The sequence below is a fragment of the Siphateles boraxobius genome, unplaced genomic scaffold, assembly GCF_051911475.1.
Source record: "Siphateles boraxobius isolate OS27281-9 unplaced genomic scaffold, OSU_SipBor_1 41, whole genome shotgun sequence".
Classification (NCBI taxonomy): Eukaryota; Metazoa; Chordata; class Actinopteri; order Cypriniformes; family Leuciscidae; genus Siphateles; species Siphateles boraxobius.
The window spans coordinates 31,626,390-31,646,292 of NW_027509042.1; positions in this window are offsets into that span (position 1 = coordinate 31,626,390).

The following is a 19,903-nucleotide window of genomic DNA, read 5'->3' on the forward strand; positions in this document are numbered from 1 at the left end:
TTCTTTCTAACTAATCTATCTTTCTTTCTAACTAATCTATCTTTCTTTCTAACAAATCTATCTATCTTTCTTTCTAACTAATATTTCTTTCTAACTAATCTATCTTTCTAACTAATCTATCGTTCTTTCTTTCTAACTAATCTATCTTTCTTTCTAACTAATCTATCTTTCTTTCTTACTAATCTATCTTTCTTTCATTCTAACAAATCTATCTTTCTTTCTAACTAATCTATCTTTCTTTTTTCTAACTAATCTTTCTTTCTTTCTAGCCTATCTATCTTTCTTTCTAACTAATATTTCTTTCTAACTAATCTATCTTTCTTTCTAACTAATCTTTCTTTCTTTCTAACTAATCTATCTTTTTTCTTTCTGACTAACTTATCTATCTTTCTTTCCAACTAATCTATCTTTCTTTCTTTCTAACTAATCTATCTATCTTTCTGTCACGATTCATGAGTTCGCTGTTTTCTTCATGTCTCGTGTCATTGTTGTTGTGTGTGTGTGAGTGGGCGTGGCCGCTCGTGCCACTGATCAGCGTGCCAGCTGATCTCGTTCCCTGCACCAGCTGCTGCCAATTCACTCACCTATAAAGACTCAACACACTCTCCTCTCTTTGTCAGATTGTTGGTTTGGTGTTCTCTGTGTCGTGCTTCGTGTTCCTGTCGCAGTCTGTTCCAGTTGAGTTCCTGTTCGGTGTCTTCGTGTCCTGTCTCGTCTGGATGTCCATCTGCACTGGATTCACCATCACCCGCACCGGTATCACCACCACCTGCACGCTGACCACTGAGTCCCTGCGCCACCATCTGCAGTGTTCCTCGTGATTGTCTTTGTGTCTTCTGACCATTAATAAAAGAGTCAACTTGCATTTGCTTCCGTCCAGTTCTTGTGACAGAACGATCTGACCTACAATGGAAGCAGCAGGGGAAACAGCCTCTTCCTTGGAAGACTTCATCAAGACCTGCATGGCGCGGATGGATTCCCAGGAGAGGAATACTAATGAATCGGGTCGAGCTATTCAAGCTCTTGTGGCGCAGGTGTCCGAGCTCACCCAGCGATTCCAACTGATGCAAGCTCCCACTGCGCCACCCACACCAGCCGTTCCTCTCGTACCACCAGAGAGCGCCTCCCAGTCAGAGCCCCGCTTACCTGTTCCTGAGTCCTACAACGGTGAGCCGAACTTTTGCAGAGCATTCCTAACTCGCTGTTCGATGCACTTCTCTTTGCAGCCCAGGACCTTTGCCAGTGAACGCAGTAAGGTCGCGTTCGTGCTCACTCTTCTGACTGGGAAGGCAGCGCTATGGGGAACGGCGGTGTGGGAGAACCAAGACTCGTGCTGTAACTCGTTCCAGACACTCGCCGCCGAGATGAGAAGAGTTTTTGACCGTGCGGTCGCGGGAAGAGAGGCGGCCCGGATTCTAGCAGACCTCAAGCAAGGTGAAGGATCTGTATCTGATTACTCTATCGAGTTCCGGACCTTGGCGGCAGAGTGTCAGTGGAACGAGGAGGCGCAGTGGGATATGTTCCTGCATGGGCTGGCTGACCGCGTCCAGAGAGAGATTTATGCCCTGGACTTACCTACTACCCTCAATGGGCTGATCGAGTTGGCACTCCGTGTGGACTCCCGACTCTCCAGAGTCGAATCTCGGAGGTTACCCGCACGGGTATCTGGAGCGGCGGAGACTTCGCGAGCCAGCGGCGGGGACGCGGTCAGCCCCGTCTACGATCACGAGCCCATGCAGGTCGGGCGAGCTCGGCTTTCCCGGGAGGAGAAGGAGAGGCGGAGGTCCCAGGGCCTTTGCCTTTACTGTGGTGCAGCAGGACATTTTGCTTTCAACTGCCCGGTAAAAGGCCAAGCCCGGCAGTAAACCTGAGGCTACTGTCGGGTGGGATCTCCGCCGAGAAGACCTCATCAACATCAACGCTCCTCCCGGTAAGACTCAGGTGGTCCGTTCACTCTCACGACTGTCAAGCACTACTGGACTCTGGGGCTGAAGGTAACTTCATGGACCACACTTTTGCACTCAGGATTCAGGTTCCCCTTCTACCCCTCAGTCACACCATCGCAGTGCACGCGATTAACGGACAAACACTCCCTACCATCTCTTATACCTCTGGACCCCTCACACTCAGCGTATCCGGCAACCATTCCGAAACCATCTCTTTTTATATCTTGGACTCCCCCCTGGCACCCATTGTTTTAGGTCATCCCTGGCTCCTCAAACACAATCCCAAAATAGACTGGCAGCAGAGATCAGTGTCTGAATGGAGCAATAAATGTCATGAGTCCTGTCTTGTGTCTGCTTGTCCGTCTGTTTCTGTTTGTACGTTTCAGGAGGAAGCAGCGGACTTGTCAAGCGTGCCCACGGAGTACCTAGACCTGAAGGAGGTGTTCAGTAAGTCTCGTGCTGCTTCTCTCCCTCCGCATCGTCCCTATGACTGTGCTATAGAGTTATTGCCAGGTACGTCTCCGCCTAAAGGCAAGTTATATTCACTTTCTGTCCCAGAGAGGGAGGCTATGGAGAAATATATTTCTGATTCTCTAGCAGCGGGGTTCATCCGTCCCTCCTCTTCTCCAGCGGGGGCGGGGTTCTTTTTTGTGGGGAAGAAGGATGGGTCTTTGCGACCTTGTATTGACTACCGGGGGCTGAACAACATCACGGTAAAGAATACTTATCCTTTGCCGTTGATGTCTTCAGCCTTCGAGAGGTTGCAAGGAGCATCTATCTTCACAAAGTTGGATTTACGTAATGCCTATCATTTGGTCCGCATCAGGAGGGGGGATGAATGGAAGACTGCTTTTAATACCCCCAGGGGGCACTTTGAATACTTGGTCATGCCTTTCGGCTTGTCCAACTCCCCAGCGGTCTTCCAGGCACTCGTCAATGACGTGCTGCGAGATATGGTCGACCAATTCATATATGTCTACCTGGATGACATATTGATTTTTTCTTCTTCTCTCCAGGAACACGTGCAGCACGTTCGACGAGTGCTTCAGAGACTGCTAGAGAATGGGCTTTTTGTCAAGGCGGAGAAATGCGCTTTTCATGCACAGTCTGTTCCTTTCCTTGGGTACATTGTGTCGTCTGAGGGAGTGCGTATGGATCCTGAGAAGGTTAAGGCTGTGGTAGATTGGCCAAGTCCAGATTCCCGTAAGGCCCTACAGAGGTTTTTGGGGTTCGCCAATTTTTACCGACGATTTATTCGCAATTTCAGCCAACTAGCCTCGCCTCTGACCGCCTTGACCTCTCCCAGAACGGCGTTCAGGTGGTCAGACGCAGCGGAAGCTGCGTTTGCCAAACTGAAAGGCCGCTTTGTTTCAGCCCCCATCCTGGTTACCCCTGATTCATCACGTCAGTTTGTGGTGGAGGTCGATGCGTCAGAGGTGGGGGTAGGTGCAGTACTATCCCAACGCTCTCTCACAGACGACAAGATGCACCCATGCGCGTTTTTGTCCCATCGATTATCCCCTGCCGAACGTAACTATGATATTGGTAATAGAGAGTTGTTGGCAGTCAAATTGGCATTGGAGGAATGGCGCCACTGGTTAGAAGGGTCGGGGGTACCTTTTGTCGTCTGGACAGACCATAAGAATTTGGAATATATCAGAACTGCTAAAAGATTGAACTCTAGGCAGGCTCGGTGGGCACTTTTTTTCGGACGTTTTGACTTTTCTCTCTCGTACCGCCCGGGCTCCAAAAACATCAAGCCCGATTCTTTATCGCGCATTTTTGACCGTTCCGATCGCCCGTCTACTCCCGAGAGCATTTTTCCAGAGACTCTAATTATCTCTACTCTCACATGGGAGGTCGAATCGAAGGTCAAGACGGCCTTACAAGGGGTAACGCCTCCGGTCGGTTTCCCACCGAACCGTTTATTTGTGCCAGAGGAATTACGGTCCGACGTTGTTCAGTGGGGGCATTGTTCCAATGTGGCTTGTCATCCAGGAGTTAGCCGCACTACATCTTTAGTCAAGCAACGATTTTGGTGGCCTCGTATGGCTCGCGACGTTCACAGTTTTGTTTTGGCTTGCTCAGTTTGTGCCACTGGTAAGACTTCCAATCGACCCCCAGATGGGCTCCTTCAACCGCTGCCGGTTCCTTCGAGACCCTGGTCCCACATCGCTCTAGATTTCGTCACCGCCCTCCCACCCTCTCAGGGTAACACGGTAGTTTTAACCGTGGTGGACCGGTTCTCGAAGGCGGCCCACTTTATTCCCTTGCCCAAATTGCCCTCAGCCAAGGAAACAGCGGTAACAGTCGTTAACCACGTCTTTCGGTTACATGGCCTCCCGACAGACGTGGTTTCCGACAGAGGTCCCCAATTTGTGTCCAAATTTTGGCAAGAATTTTGTAGATTACTGGGTGCGACTGTTAGTTTGTCCTCAGGGTTTCATCCCCAGAGCAATGGCCAAACTGAGAGAGCCAACCAAGATTTGGAGAGAACGTTGCGATGTATGGTTTCCAAGAATCCTTCCTCATGGAGCCAACAACTGTCAATGGTGGAGTACGCCCACAATTCATTACCAGTATCATCCACGGGCCTATCTCCGTTTGAGTGTAGCATAGGGTACCAGCCACCAATTTTTCCTAGTCTGGAACCCGAGGTCGCGGTTCCCTCCGCTCACGCCTTTGTCCAGAGGTGTCATCGCACTTGGACTAGAGCCCGAGAGACTCTACTCCAAGTGGGAGCGCGCACCAAGGCCAAGGCTGATCGCCACCGGCGGAGGCCTCCCGTATACGTCGTCGGTTCCAAAGTGTGGCTTTCTACCAAGAACATTCCTCTCCGCTCCGTCTCGAATAAGCTTGCTCCCAAATTCATTGGTCCGTTTACTGTCACCAAAATCATTAGTCCGGTGGCAGTCCGCCTCAATCTTCCTCCAGTGTACAGGAGAATTCATCCCGTGTTTCATGTATCCAAAATTAAGCCCGTTTTTCGTTCTCGTATTAATCCGCCTGTCCCGGTTCCCCCACCGCCGCGACTCGTAGACGGGGAGACCACATATTCGGTTTATCGTATTCTGGACTCAAGGCGGAGGGGACGCGGGTTCCAGTACTTGGTGGACTGGGAGGGTTACGGTCCGGAGGAGAGAAGTTGGGTGCCTGCTAGAGACATTCTGGATCACTCCCTTATTGATGATTACAATCGACAGGTAAGGGAGTCTGGGGACGCCAGGAGGCGTCCCTAGGAGGGGGGGTACTGTCACGATTCATGAGTTCGCTGTTTTCTTCATGTCTCGTGTCATTGTTGTTGTGTGTGTGTGAGTGGGCGTGGCCGCTCGTGCCACTGATCAGCGTGCCAGCTGATCTCGTTCCCTGCACCAGCTGCTGCCAATTCACTCACCTATAAAGACTCAACACACTCTCCTCTCTTTGTCAGATCGTTGGTTTGGTGTTCTCTGTGTCGTGCTTCGTGTTCCTGTCGCAGTCTGTTCCAGTTGAGTTCCTGTTCGGTGTCTTCGTGTCCTGTCTCGTCTGGATGTCCATCTGCACTGGATTCACCATCACCCGCACCGGTATCACCACCACCTGCACGCTGACCACTGAGTCCCTGCGCCACCATCTGCAGTGTTCCTCGTGATTGTCTTTGTGTCTTCTGACCATTAATAAAAGAGTCAACTTGCATTTGCTTCCGTCCAGTTCTTGTGACACTTTCTTTCTAACTAATCTATCTTTCTTTCTTTCTAACTAATCTATCTTTCTTTCTTTCTAACTAATCTTTCTTTCTTTCTAACTAATCTATCCATCTTTCTTTCTAACTAATCTATCTTTCCTTCTTTCTTTCTTTCTAACTAATCTATCTATCTTTCTTTCTAACTAATCTATCTATCTTTCTTTCTTTCTATCTTTCTTTCTAATCCATCTTTCTTTCTTTCTAACTAATATTTCTTTCTTTCTTTCTAACTAATCTATCTTTCTTTCTAACTAATCTATCTTTCTTTCTAACTACTCTATCTTTCTTTCTAACTAATCTATCGATCTTTCTTTCTAACTAATCTATCGTTCTTTCTTTCTAACTAATCTATCTATCTTTCTTTCTAACTAATCTATCTATCTTTCTTTCTAACTAATCTATCTATCTTTCTTTCTTTCTTTCTCACTAATCTATCTTTCTTTCATTCTAACAAATCTATCTATATTTCTTTCTAACTAATCTATCTTTTTTTCTTTCTAACTAATCTTTCTTTTTTTCTAACCAATCTATCTATCTTTCTTTCTAACTAATATTTAATTCTAACTAATCTATCTTTCTTTCTAACTAATCTATCTTTCTTTCTTTCTAACTAATCTTTCTTTCTTTCCATCTAATCTTGCTTTCTTTCTTTCTAACTAATCTATCTTTTTTCTTTCTTACTGATTTATCTATCTTTCTAACTAATCTATCTTTCTTTCTTTCTTTCTAACTAATCTTTCTTTCTTTCTAACTAATCTTTCTTTCTTTCTTTCTAACTAATCTATCTTTTTTCTTTCTAACTAATCTATCTTTCTTTCTAACTAATCTCTGTCTTTCTTTCTAACTAATCTTTCTTTCTTTCTTTCTTTCTTTCTTTCTTTCTTACTGATCCATCTTTCTTTCTAACTAATCAATCCTTTCTTTCTGACTAATCCTTCTTTCTTTCTTTCTTTCTTTCTTTCTTTCTGACTAATCCATCTTTCTTTCTTTCTGACTAATCCATCTTTCTTTCTTACTAATCTATCTATCTTTTTTCTTTCTAACTAATCTATCTTTCTTTCTTTCTAACTCATCTATGTTTTTTTCTTTCTAACTAATCTTTCTTTCTTTCTTTCTAACTAATCTATCTTTCTTTCTAACTAATCTATCGTTCTTTCTTTCTAACTAATCTATCTTTCTTTCTAACTAATCTATCTTTCTTTCTTTCTAACTAATCTATCTTTCTTTATTTCTAACTAATCTATCTTTCTTTCTAACTAATCTATCTTTCTTTCTTTCTCACTAATCTATCTTTCTTTCATTCTAACAAATATATCTATCTTTCTTTCTAACAAATCTATCTTTCTTTTTTCTAACTAATTTTTCTTTCTTTCTAACTATCTATCTTTCTTTCTAACTAATATTTCTTTCTAACTAATCTATCTTTCTTTCTAACTAATCTATCTTTCTTTCTTTCTAACTAATCTTTCTTTCTTTCTAACTAATCTATCTTTTTTCTTTTTGACTAACTTATATATCTTTCTTTCTCACTAATCTATATTTCTTTCATTCTAACAAATCTATCTATCGTTCTTTCTAACTAATCTATCTTTCTTTCTTTCTTTCTTTCTTTCTAACTAATCTTTCTTTCTTTCTAACCAATCTATCTATCTTTCTTTCTAACTAATATTTATTTCTAACTAATCTATCTTTCTTTCTAACTAATCTATCTATCTTTCTTTCTTTCTACTAATCTTTCTTTCTTTCTAACGAATCTATCTTTCTTTCTAACTAATCTATCTATCTTTTTTCTTTCTAACTAATCTATCTTTTTTCTTTCTAACTAATCTATCCATCTTTCTTTCTAACTAATCTATCCATCTTTCTTTCTAACTAATCTATCTTTCTTTCTTTCTAACTAATCTATCTTTCTTTCATTCTAACAAATCTATCTATATTTCTTTCTAACTAATCTATCTTTTTTTCTTTCTAACTAATCTTTCTTTTTTCTAACCAATCTATCTTTCTTTCTAACTAATATTTATTTCTAACTAATCTATCTTTCTTTCTAACTAATCTATCTTTCTTTCTTTCTAAATAATCTTTCTTTCTTTCTAACTAATCTTGCTTTCTTTCTTTCTAACTAATCTATCTTTTTTCTTTCTTACTGATTTATCTATCTTTCTAACTAATCTATCTTTCTTTCTTTCTTTCTAACTAATCTTGCTTTCTTTCTTTCTAACTAATCTATCTTTTTTCTTTCTTACTGATTTATCTATCTTTCTAACTAATCTATCTTTCTTTCTTTCTTTCTAACTAATCTTTCTTTCTTTCTAACTAATCTTTCTTTCTTTCTTTCTAACTAATCTATCTTTTTTCTTTCTAACTAATCTATCTTTCTTTCTTTCTAACTAATCTCTGTCTTTCTTTCTAACTAATCTTTCTTTCTTTCTTTCTTACTGATCTATCTTTCTTTCTAACTAATCAATCCTTTCTTTCTGACTAATCCTTCTTTCTTTCTTTCTTTCTTTCTTTCTTTCTGACTAATCCCTCTTTCTTTCTTTCTGACTAATCCATCTTTCTTTCTAACTAATCTATCTATCTTTCTTTCTAACTAATCTATCTTTCTTTCTTTCTTTCTTTCTTTCTTTCTTTCTAACTAATCTATCTATCTTTCTTTCTAACTAAACAATCTATCTTTCTTTCTTTCTTTCTTTCTAATCTATCTTTCTTTCTTTCTAACTAATATTTCTTTCTTTCTTTCTAACTAATATATCTTTCTTTCTAACTAATATTTCTTTCTTTCTTTCTAACTAATCTATCTTTCTTTCTAACTAATCTATCTTTCTTTCTAACTAATCTATCTTTCTTTCTAACTAATCTATCTTTCTTTCTAACTAATCTTTCTTTCTTTCTTTCTCACTAATCTATCTTTCTTTCATTCTAACAAATCTATCTATATTTCTTTCTAACTAATCTATCTTTTTTTCTTTTTCTAACTAATCTTTCTTTTTTCTAACCAATCTATCTATCTTTCTTTCTAACTAATATTTATTTCTAACTAATCTATCTTTCTTTCTAACTTATCTTTCTTTCTTTCTAGCTAATCTTTCTTTCTTTCTAACTAATCTTGCTTTCTTTCTTTCTAACTAATCTATCTTTTTTCTTTCTTACTGATTTATCTATCTTTCTAACTAATCTATCTTTCTTTCTTTCTAACTAATCTTTCTTTCTTTCTAACTAATCTTTCTTTCTTTCTTTCTTTCTTTCTAACTAATCTATCTTTTTTCTTTCTAACTAATCTATCTTTCTTTCTTTCTAACTAATCTCTGTCTTTCTTTCTAACTAATCTTTCTTTCTTTCTTTCTTACTGATCTATCTTTCTTTCTTACTAATCAATCCTTTCTTTCTGACTAATCCTTCTTTCTTTCTTTCTTTCTGACTAATCCCTCTTTCTTTCTTTCTGACTAATCCTTCTTTCTTTCTTTCTAACTAATCTATCTATCTTTTTCTTTCTAACTAATCTATCTTTCTTTCTTTCTAACTCATCTATGTTTTTTTCTTTCTAACTAATCTTTCTTTCTTTCTTTCTTTCTTTCTTTCTTTCTTTCTTTCTAACTAATCTATCTTTCTTTCTAACTAATCTGTCTTTCTTTCGAACTAATCTATTCATCTTTCTTTCTAACTAATCTATCGTTCTTTCTTTCTAACTAATCTATCTATCTTTCTTTCTTTCTTTCTAATCTATCTTTCTTTCTTTCTAACTAATATTTCTTTCTTTCTTTCTAACTAATCTATCTTTCTTTCTAACTAATCTATCTTTCTTTCTAACTAATCTATCTATCTTTCTTTCTTTCTTTCTAATCTATCTTTCTTTCTTTCTAACTAATATTTCTTTCTTTCTTTCTAACTAATCTATCTTTCTTTCTAACTAATCTATCTTTCTTTTTTCTAACTAATCTTTCTTTCTAACCTATCTATCTTTCTTTCTAACTAATATTTCTTTCTAACTAATCTATCTTTCTTTCTAACTAATCTTTCTTTCTTTCTAACTAATCTATCTTTTTTCTTTCTGACTAACTTATCTATCTTTCTTTCCAACTAATCTATCTTTCTTTCTTTCTAACTAATCTATCTATCTTTCTTTCTAACTAATCTATCTTTCTTTCTTTCTAACTAATCTATCTTTCTTTCTTTCTAACTAATCTTTCTTTCTTTCTAACTAATCTATCCATCTTTCTTTCTAACTAATCTATCTTTCCTTCTTTCTATCTTTCTAACTAATCTATCTTTCTTTCTAACTACTCTATCTTTCTTTCTAACTAATCTATCGATCTTTCTTTCTAACTAATCTATCGTTCTTTCTTTCTAACTAATCTATCTATCTTTCTTTCTTTCTAACTAATCTATCTATCTTTCTTTCTAACTAATCTATCTATCTTTCTTTCTTTCTTTCTCACTAATCTATCTTTCTTTCATTCTAACAAATCTATCTATATTTCTTTCTAACTAATCTATCTTTTTTTCTTTCTAACTAATCTTTCTTTTTTTCTAACCAATCTATCTATCTTTCTTTCTAACTAATATTTATTTCTAACTAATCTATCTTTCTTTCCAACTAATCTATCTTTCTTTCTTTCTAACTAATCTTTCTTTCTTTCTAACTAATCTTGCTTTCTTTCTTTCTAACTAATCTATCTTTTTTCTTTCTTACTGATTTATCTATCTTTCTAACTAATCTATCTTTCTTTCTTTCTTTCTAACTAATCTTTCTTTCTTTCTAACTAATCTTGCTTTCTTTCTTTCTAACTAATCTATCTTTTTTCTTTCTTACTGATTTATCTATCTTTCTAACTAATCTATCTTTCTTTCTTTCTTTCTAACTAATCTCTGTCTTTCTTTCTAACTAATCTTTCTTTCTTTCTTTCTTACTGATCTATCTTTCTTTCTAACTAATCAATCCTTTCTTTCTGACTAATCCTTCTTTCTTTCTTTCTTTCTTTCTGACTAATCCATCTTTCTTTCTTTCTGACTAATCCATCTTTCTTTCTTACTAATCTATCTATCTTTTTTCTTTCTAACTAATCTACCTTTCTTTCTTTCTAACTCATCTATGTTTTTTTCTTTCTAACTAATCTTTCTTTCTTTCTTTCTAACTAATCTATCTTTCTTTCTAACTAATCTGTCTTTCTTTCGATCTAATCTATCCATCTTTCTTTCTAACTAATCTATCGTTCTTTCTTTCTAACTAATCTATCTTTCTTTCTAACTAATCTATCTTTCTTTCTTTCTAACTAAGCTATCTTTCTTTATTTCTAACTAATCTATCTTTCTTTCTAACTAATCTATCTTTCTTTCTTTCTCACTAATCTATCTTTCTTTCATTCTAACAAATATATCTATCTTTCTTTCTAACAAATCTATCTTTCTTTTTTCTAACTAATTTTTCTTTCTTTCTAACAATCTATCTATCTTTCTTTCTAACTAATATTTCTTTCTAACTAATCTTTCTTTCTTTCTAACTAATCTATCTTTCTTTCTTTCTAACTAATCTTTCTTTCTTTCTAACTAATCTATCTTTTTTCTTTTTGACTAACTTATATATCTTTCTTTCTCACTAATCTATATTTCTTTCATTCTAACAAATCTATCTATCGTTCTTTCTAACTAATCTATCTTTCTTTCTTTCTTTCTTTCTTTCTAACTAATCTTTCTTTCTTTCTAACCAATCTAGCTATCTTTCTTTCTAACTAATATTTATTTCTAACTAATCTATCTTTCTTTCTAACTAATCTATCTATCTTTCTTTCTTTCTACTAATCTTTCTTTCTTTCTAACGAATCTATCTTTCTTTCTAACTAATCTATCTATCTTTTTTCTTTCTAACTAATCTATCTTTCTTTCTAACTAATCTATCCATCTTTCTTTCTAACTAATCTATCTTTCTTTCTTTCTTTCTAACTAATCTATCTATCTTTCTTTCTAACTAATCTATCTTTCTTTCTTTCTAACTAATATTTCTTTCTTTCTTTCTAACTAATCTATCTTTCTTTCTAACTAATCTATCTTTCTTTCTAACTAACATATCCATCTTTCTTTCTAACTAATCTATCGTTCTTTCTTTCTAACTAATCTATCTATCTTTCTTTCTAACTAATCTCTTTCTTTCTAACTAATATATCTATCTTTCCTTCTAACTAATCTTTCTTTCTTTCTTTCTCACTAATCTATCTTTCTTTCATTCTAACAAATCTATCTATATTTCTTTCTAATTAATCTATCTTTTTTTCTTTCTTTCTAACTAATCTTTCTTTCTTTCTTTCTTTCTTTCTAACTAATCTATCTTTCTTTCTAACTAATCTGTCTTTCTTTCTAACTAATCTATCCATCTTTCTTTCTAACTAATCTATCTTTCTTTCTTTCTAACTAATCTATCTTTCTTTCTTTCTTTTTTTCTAACAAATCCATCTTTCTTTCTAAATAATCCTTTCTTTCTTTCTAACTAATCCTTTCTTTCTTTCTAACAAATCCATCTTTCTTTCTAACTAATCCTTTCTTTCTTTCTAACTAATCCTTTCTTTCTTTCCAACTAATCTATTTTTTTCTATCTAACTAATCTATCTTTCTTTCTTTCTAACTAATCTATCTTTTTTCTTTCTAACTAATCTTTCTAACTAATCTTTCTTTCTTAACTACTCTATCTTTCTTTCTTTCTTACTGATCTTTCTTTCAAATCGATCTTTCTGTCTTTCTAACTAATCTTTCTTTCTATCTATCTTTCTTTCTAACTAATCTATCTTTTTTCTTTCTAACTAATCTATCTTTCTTTCTTAACTACTCTATCTTTCTTTCTTACTGATCTTTCTTTCAAATCGATATTTCTGTCTTTCTAACTAATCTTTCTTTCTATATATCTTTCTTTCTAACTAATCTTTCTTTTTTTCTAACTAATATTTCTTTCATTGAAACTAATCTTTCTATCTATCTATTATTTATCTTTCTACCTAATCTTTCCTTTCAAACCAATCGTTTTCTTTCTTTCTAACTATTCTTTCTTTCTAACTAATCCATCTATCAAACTTCAAACTACTTTAAACTTCAAACTACTTTAAACTTATTCAAACTCTCTGGTCCGGCTTTCTCAAGCCAACTTAAAGTTTGTCTCATCAAACTTTTTTTTCTAGTTTAATATTAATATGTGATGAAGGACTTTGAAAGAAGTTTGACAGATTTCAGTGCTGAATAAGGTTAACACTACCCCGTTTATTTGAAAATGGTTAATCAACCGTGAATAACAGTCTATGGGAGAAACATCAAGTCGATGCCTTGATAACGTTAGTTTGGATTTTGCAGTTAGCCTACAACAAATTTAACACCCTCGTTTCTATGAAACTGAAAACAATTGAACCAGCTGGAGACTTTGACACAAGACAAAAGAGAACAGATGTTTCAAAACTCATCAGATAACGTTACTATGGCTTATTGGCTTTGTATGGCAGGCAGTAACGTTAGCCAATAGTTTACGGTTAGACTAGGATAGCTATCGATAACGTTACACTGACACAACTTAAGTTAATGCTCTGAATTCGCAGCTAATATCAAATCCATAACTTTTTGATCAAGTTAAAATTTCCAGGTCAACCACAAATACTCCCACTACCTTTTAATATCATCCGATAACTAATTCAATGCCGATTTGTTGCTTTGCCCACTTACCACTTCAAGACCATCTGTAAAACATTGCCATCTCAACGTGCGAGACGAGCGAGTTGCTTGAACATACACTGCAAAGATTCTAGAGCGATACGCGCGTAGCGCTCTAGATTTGATATACACAGACACCATATTAGTAAAAAGGGGCGGGCTGATGCTGACCGATTTATTACACATCCAGAAGAACACATTTGAGTCGTTATAGGCTCTGGTAATTATGGAGCATAATAGGAATAAAGTTGTGACAAAAAAATTATCAGGGAGGAAAAATCTGAGGGGGCACGTGCCCCCCCCTCACTTTGAATGGGCTTGACTGTGTGTGTGCGTGTGTGGGAGAGAGAGAGGCGCGGGCACGATCGAACTGTGTGTGTGTGTGTGTGTGTGTGTGTGCTTGTGAGAGAGAGAGGTGCGGGCGCGATCGAACTGTGTGTGTGTGTGTGTGTGTGTGTGTGTGTGTGTGTGAGAGAGAGAGAGAGAGAGAGAGGGAGAGAAAGAGAGAGAGAGAGAGAGAGAGAGAGAGAGAGAGAGAGAGAGAGAGAGAGAGAGAGAGAGAGAGAGTGCGTGTGTGGGAGAGAGAGAGGCGCGGGCACGGTCGAACTGTGTGTGTGTGTGTGCTTGTGAGAGAGAGAGGTGCGGGCGCGATCTAACTGTGTGTGTGTGTGTGTGTGTGTGTGTGTGCGTGAGTGAGTGAGAGAGAGATGCGCGGGCGTGATCGAACTGTGTGTGTGTGTGTGTGTGTGTAAGAGAGAGAGAGAGAGAGAGAGAGAGAGAGAGAGAGAGAGAGAGAGAGAGAGAGAGAGAGAGAGAGAGAGAGAGAGAGAGAGACGCGGGCGCGATCGAACTGTGTGTGTGTGTGTACGTGTGAGAGAGAGAGAGGCGCGGGCGCGATCGAACTGTGTGTGTGCGTGAGACAGAGAGAGAGGCGCGGGCGCGATTGAACTGTGTGTGTGTGTGTGTGTGTGTGTGTGTGTGAGAGAGAGAGAGAGAGAGAGAGAGAGAGAGAGAGAGAGAGAGAGAGAGAGAGAGAGACGCGTGCGCGATCGTGTGTGTGTTTGTGTGTGTGTGAGAGAGTGAATACGCGTGTGTGAGAGAGTGAATACACATATATTCAAACGCACATAACTATAGAATCAATTCTTAATGCGCATGTGAACGCCATCAGCGTCTATCACAGGTTCACGTTTAAAGTCTGTTTAGAGAGAACGGTGTCGTCTTAGCGGCCCCTAATTTAATAACAATCATTTAGACGGAAGTGAATCAATCAAAACTAACTTTAGCTGGAAAAAACATTTTTCAAGAGCCACTATAAAACCAAACCAATCTCTGTTACCTTAAATTATACGTTTATCTCTGTAAAGCTGCTTTGAAACAATCTACATTGTTAAAAGCGCTATATAAATGAGGATGAGAGAGAGAGAGGCGCGGGCGCAATCGAACTGTGTGTGTGTGTGTGTGTGTGAGAGAAAGAGAGAGGCGCGGGCGCGATCGAACTGTGTGTGTGTGTGTGTGTGTGCGTAATACATGTAATAAATAAATAAAAGTGCGTATAAATATCATTTTGGACACAAGAGGGCAGTATAGCCCTATTTATGATTTTGTGTTTAAACTGTCACTGGAAGAAACCACCCCACGCCCCCCCCCCCCCCCCTTTCCTTCTCACCCTCCCTACACAGACACACACACAGAGAATGGCAGGGAACACTCTCTCTGTCAGAGAGAGGGAGAGAAAATTCTCAGAATCCACATTCAAACCACAATATCTGACTTTCTGTTGGTCGGAACTAATAACTGTAAATTAGAAAGTTGTTCGGCTTGAAGAGAACAATATACACGCCAAGTTTTGTAACTGTAGTTAAAACTAACTGAGTTATAACACACTTTATGTGTCCTTTTTTAGTCATAAATTCATTTCCTCGCCACGGCCAAACCGTTCGAGATATCAAAAATCCGCTGGCAATTTATCATCCTCAATGTCTTGACTTCATGCTGACCGAGTTTCGTGGTGTTTGGATTAATTCTCTAGGAGAAGTACATAAAAAGTAAAAGCATGCATTTTCCAAACAACCCATAATAGCTGACTTCCTGTTGAGCTGTCGTTAAACTTAGAGCACGAAAGTTGTTCGGCCCGATGAGATCTAAATATGTTCCGAGTTTCATATTATTACATGTAAGCATGTTTGATAAATGGACAAGTGTTCGAATCACATTCCAGGGGGTGCTGTCGAGCCCCCCTGCCACGCCCGGGTACCAGCTTCAGCCCGGCCCTGATGGCCGCGGGTTCTGACCTGTGTGCAAAGTTTCAAGAGTTTTCGAGCACGTTAAGGGCCCCAAAACCTTGAAAAACAAAAATAAAAGCATTCTCACTCAGCAGACAAATCCCCCTCCCCCCAAACACACGGAGAGACGTAGGGTCAGAGAGAGAGGAAGAGAAAATTCTCCAAAACATCCACATTCACACCAAAATATCTGACTTCCTGTTGGTCTGAGCTAATAACTGTAAATTAGAAAGTTGTCCAGCTCGATATGAACAATATACATACTGAGTTTTAAGATTGTAGATAAAAGTATAAACCTAACTCCCCCTCTTTTGTCAAAAGGTGGCGCTACTGAGCCCCTGCACCACGCCCGTTTCTGAAACTTTGCACATGTCTACTGGCTAATAAATGTGATGTGTCTGTCGAGTTTCATGCAATATCAAGTATGCTAAGAGTCTCAAAAGCATCAAAAAATAATCTTAAAGTTTGATGCGTTACCACGGCAACAGTATCTAAGATATCAATAATCCTTTCACAGGTCTACATCTGCCGTGTGTTTACATTATACACAAATTTTTAAGCAAATCGGGTAAAAATAAGAGGGTGATTTAAAAGCATTTTGAAAGTGACACACTTCCTGCTGCCAGTTGGTGGCGCTATACCTTTGACTCACAGTAGTCACATCCATGTGATCGGCTCTTACAGCGAACACACTGCTGAAGTTTCATCAAGATCAGTCAATGTATGCAGAAGTTATAACACACTTCCTGTTTCCATTATTCGCCATAAATTCGTTTCCTCACCACGGCCAAACCGTTCGAGATATCAAAAATCCCCTGGCAATTTTTCATACTCAATTATTTGGTTACTATTTTACATTGTGTTTGGAGCTCCGTCGAATTGATTCATTAATCGCTGATTTTCTTCTTTACCACTCATTTATAAACAAGCACTTTCTATTTTTATATCATGTGAACTTATCCTCGACACTATTCCTTATAAAAAACAATCGGATTGCTTTGATATCGCTACTTAGATCCAACTTTCCGAATCTCGGCTACTAGCCTTTAGCCCGCTAGCATTTAACGCGTGGCCTCGCGCCTATCGACCCTCTCATTTTACACCCGTTTGACTGAAAGGATACGTGTTATATCCATCATTTCAGTCCTAAATTAGTAGTGATATTGGTAGTATCACTACTAATTTACTGTTCATCTGTTATAATGGCGAACATATCGGATGTGTGTCTAACGTTACCTCTGAGTGCAGGTGAGGACACATTCGAGCTGGTTTCGGTACGATTGGAGCTGGAGTCGGTGGAGAAACAGATCCGCGTTCTGCTGGTGAAGCAAGCCGAGCTGCGAGATCGGCGATCAACGCTCGAAACATCACGCGCCGATGCTCACAAGTCAGTGGTTAGTAACTTTTTGACTCCGACTTCGTCTACTCCGTGCGTTTCTCTGCCCAGGAGGACGCGATCATCTCTGCCTTCATTCACTCCGGCACCGAGGCAACACCACGGACCCTGGGTGATCCCACAGCGGAAGACACGAGCCAGGACCAGACCAAGGACTTCCCCCCCCCTCCCGGTCTTCGAGATCTCCACCCGGAACCGCTTCTCCCCTCTTCGCGAGCCGGAACGTGACGCCGCCGTGATCATCGGCACTTCCATGGTCCGTCATGTCCGTGCTACCTCAGGTAAGCGTAAGGTGCGCACTCACTGTTTTCCTGGTGCTCGTGTTCTTGATGTCACTGCACAGATTCCCGAGATCCTGAACGGTGACGAGCGCGTCGGAGCTGTGGTCCTACACGCCGGGACGAACGACATCAGGCTGCGGCAGACGGAGGTTCTGAAGAAGGACTACAGAAGCCTGATCGAGACGGTTCGCAGCACATCGCCTGAAGCAACGATCATCGTGTCTGGACCGCTTCCCACGTACCGACTAGGACAAGAAAGGTTCAGTAGATTATTCGCTCTAAATGAATGGTTAATGTCATGGTGTAATGAACAGAAACTGCTCTTTGTAAATAATTGGAATCTGTTCTGGGAGCGACCTAGGCTCTACCGTGCTGATGGCCTGCACCCCAGCAGAATCGGAGCGGCTGTTCTGTCCGACAACATCTCCAAGACGTTACACACCATATGACTAGTAAGTCAAAGTCCAAATCACAGTCTTTGCTGTCCCAACTTAATTGATATAAGTAGTGTAGAACATTATATAGAAACTGTGTCTATTCCTCGCTTAGTGAGGCCAAACAATAAATCTAGTGTAGGATCTAGCAAAAATCTTATTGTAATTAAACCAGAAAATCTAAATATCAGTGAACAAAAACAATTTCTAAAGCTAGGTCTTCTAAACATTAGATCGCTCACACCTAAGGCGGTTATTGTAAATGAAATGGTCACAGATAATAGTTTCGATGTACTTTGCCTTACTGAAACCTGGCTTAAACCAAATGATTATTTCGGTCTAAATGAGTCCACTCCACCAGGATACTGTTATAAGCATGAGCCCCGTCTGATCGGTCGTGGCGGCGGGGTTGCAACAATCTATAGAGATATTCTTAATGTTACTCAGAAAACAGGTCACAGGTTTAATTCGTTTGAAGTACTTGTGCTAAATGTTACGCTCTTAGATGCAAGAAACAAATCCATATTATCTCTAGCCTTGGCTACCCTATATAGACCTCCAGGGCCCTATGCTGATTTCCTAAAAGAGTTTGCATACTTTCTCTCAGATCTATTGGTCAATGTCGATAAAGCAATAATTGTTGGAGACTTTAACATACACGTAGATAATACAAATGATGCGTTAGGGACTGCGTTTACAGATTTATTAAACTCCTTTGGGGTCACGCAAAACGTCAGCGGTCCCACTCATCGTCTAAATCATACACTAGATTTAATTATATCATATGGAACCAATCCAACTGATATAAATATTATACCGCAAAGTGATGATCTCACTGATCATTACATGGTAACTTGTATAATACGTACTGCTGAAATTTGTCATGTTGCGCCACGTTATCGACCAGGCAGAACAATCCTTCCAACCACTATAGATAGATTCTCAAATAGCTTACCTGATCTATCTCAGCTGCGCAGTGCACCCAAACAAACAGATGAACTAGAGGAAATGACTAGCAGTTTGAGCACCATGTTCTCTAGTACACTAGATATTGTTGCACCAATTAGATTAAAAAAGGTAAGAGAGAAAACTAAAGCACCATGGTACAACAGTGCTACGCATGCAATCAAGAGAGAAACTCGTAACTTAGAGCGTAAATGGAAACAAACTAATTTAGAGGTCTTTAGAATCGCGTGGAAAGACAGTATGTCACGTTATAAAAAGGCTCTAAAAGCAGCAAGGGCTGAGCATCTCCGCAAACTAATAGAAAATAACCAAAATAATCCAAGGTTTTTATTCAACACCGTGGCTAGACTAACAAATAAACAAACATCACCAGAGCAAAATATTCCATTACAATATAGTAGTAATGATTTTATGAATTACTTCAATGAGAAAATAGAAAGCATCCGAAACACAATTGTAAATATACAATCCTCTATGATGTCTTATGATTCAGCCTCAATTATGGCCCCTCTAGAACAACTACACCGATTTACAACTATAGGACAGGAAGAGCTAAATAAACTTATCATTGCATCGAAACCAACAACATGTTTATTAGATCCAATACCCACTAAACTACTGAAAGAAGTGTTACCTGTAGTCGAAGAGCCTCTTCTTAATATTATTAACTCGTCTTTATTTTTAGGTCATGTTCCAAAAATATTCAAGCTGGCAGTAATAAAACCTCTCATTAAGAAACCGCAATTAGATCCAAATAACTTAGCAAATTACAGACCCATCTCAAATCTTCCATTTATGTCTAAAATACTAGAAAAAATTGTGTCCGCTCAATTGTGCTCTTTCTTACAAGAAAATGATATCTATGAAAAATTCCAGTCGGGATTCAGACCGCATCATAGCACAGAAACTGCGCTAGTTAAAATTACAAATGATTTACTTTTAGCTTCTGACCAAGGCTGTATCTCAATACTAGTTCTACTCGATCTAAGCGCTGCGTTCGACACTGTCGATCATAAAATACTCCTGGATCGACTACAAAACTACACTGGTGTTCAGGGACAGGCATTAAGCTGGTTTAGATCTTACTTATCAGACCGTTACCATTTTGTCTGTCTAAATGGGGAAAAATCAAAGATAACGTCAGTAGACTATGGAGTGCCGCAAGGATCGGTGTTAGGCCCTCTGCTA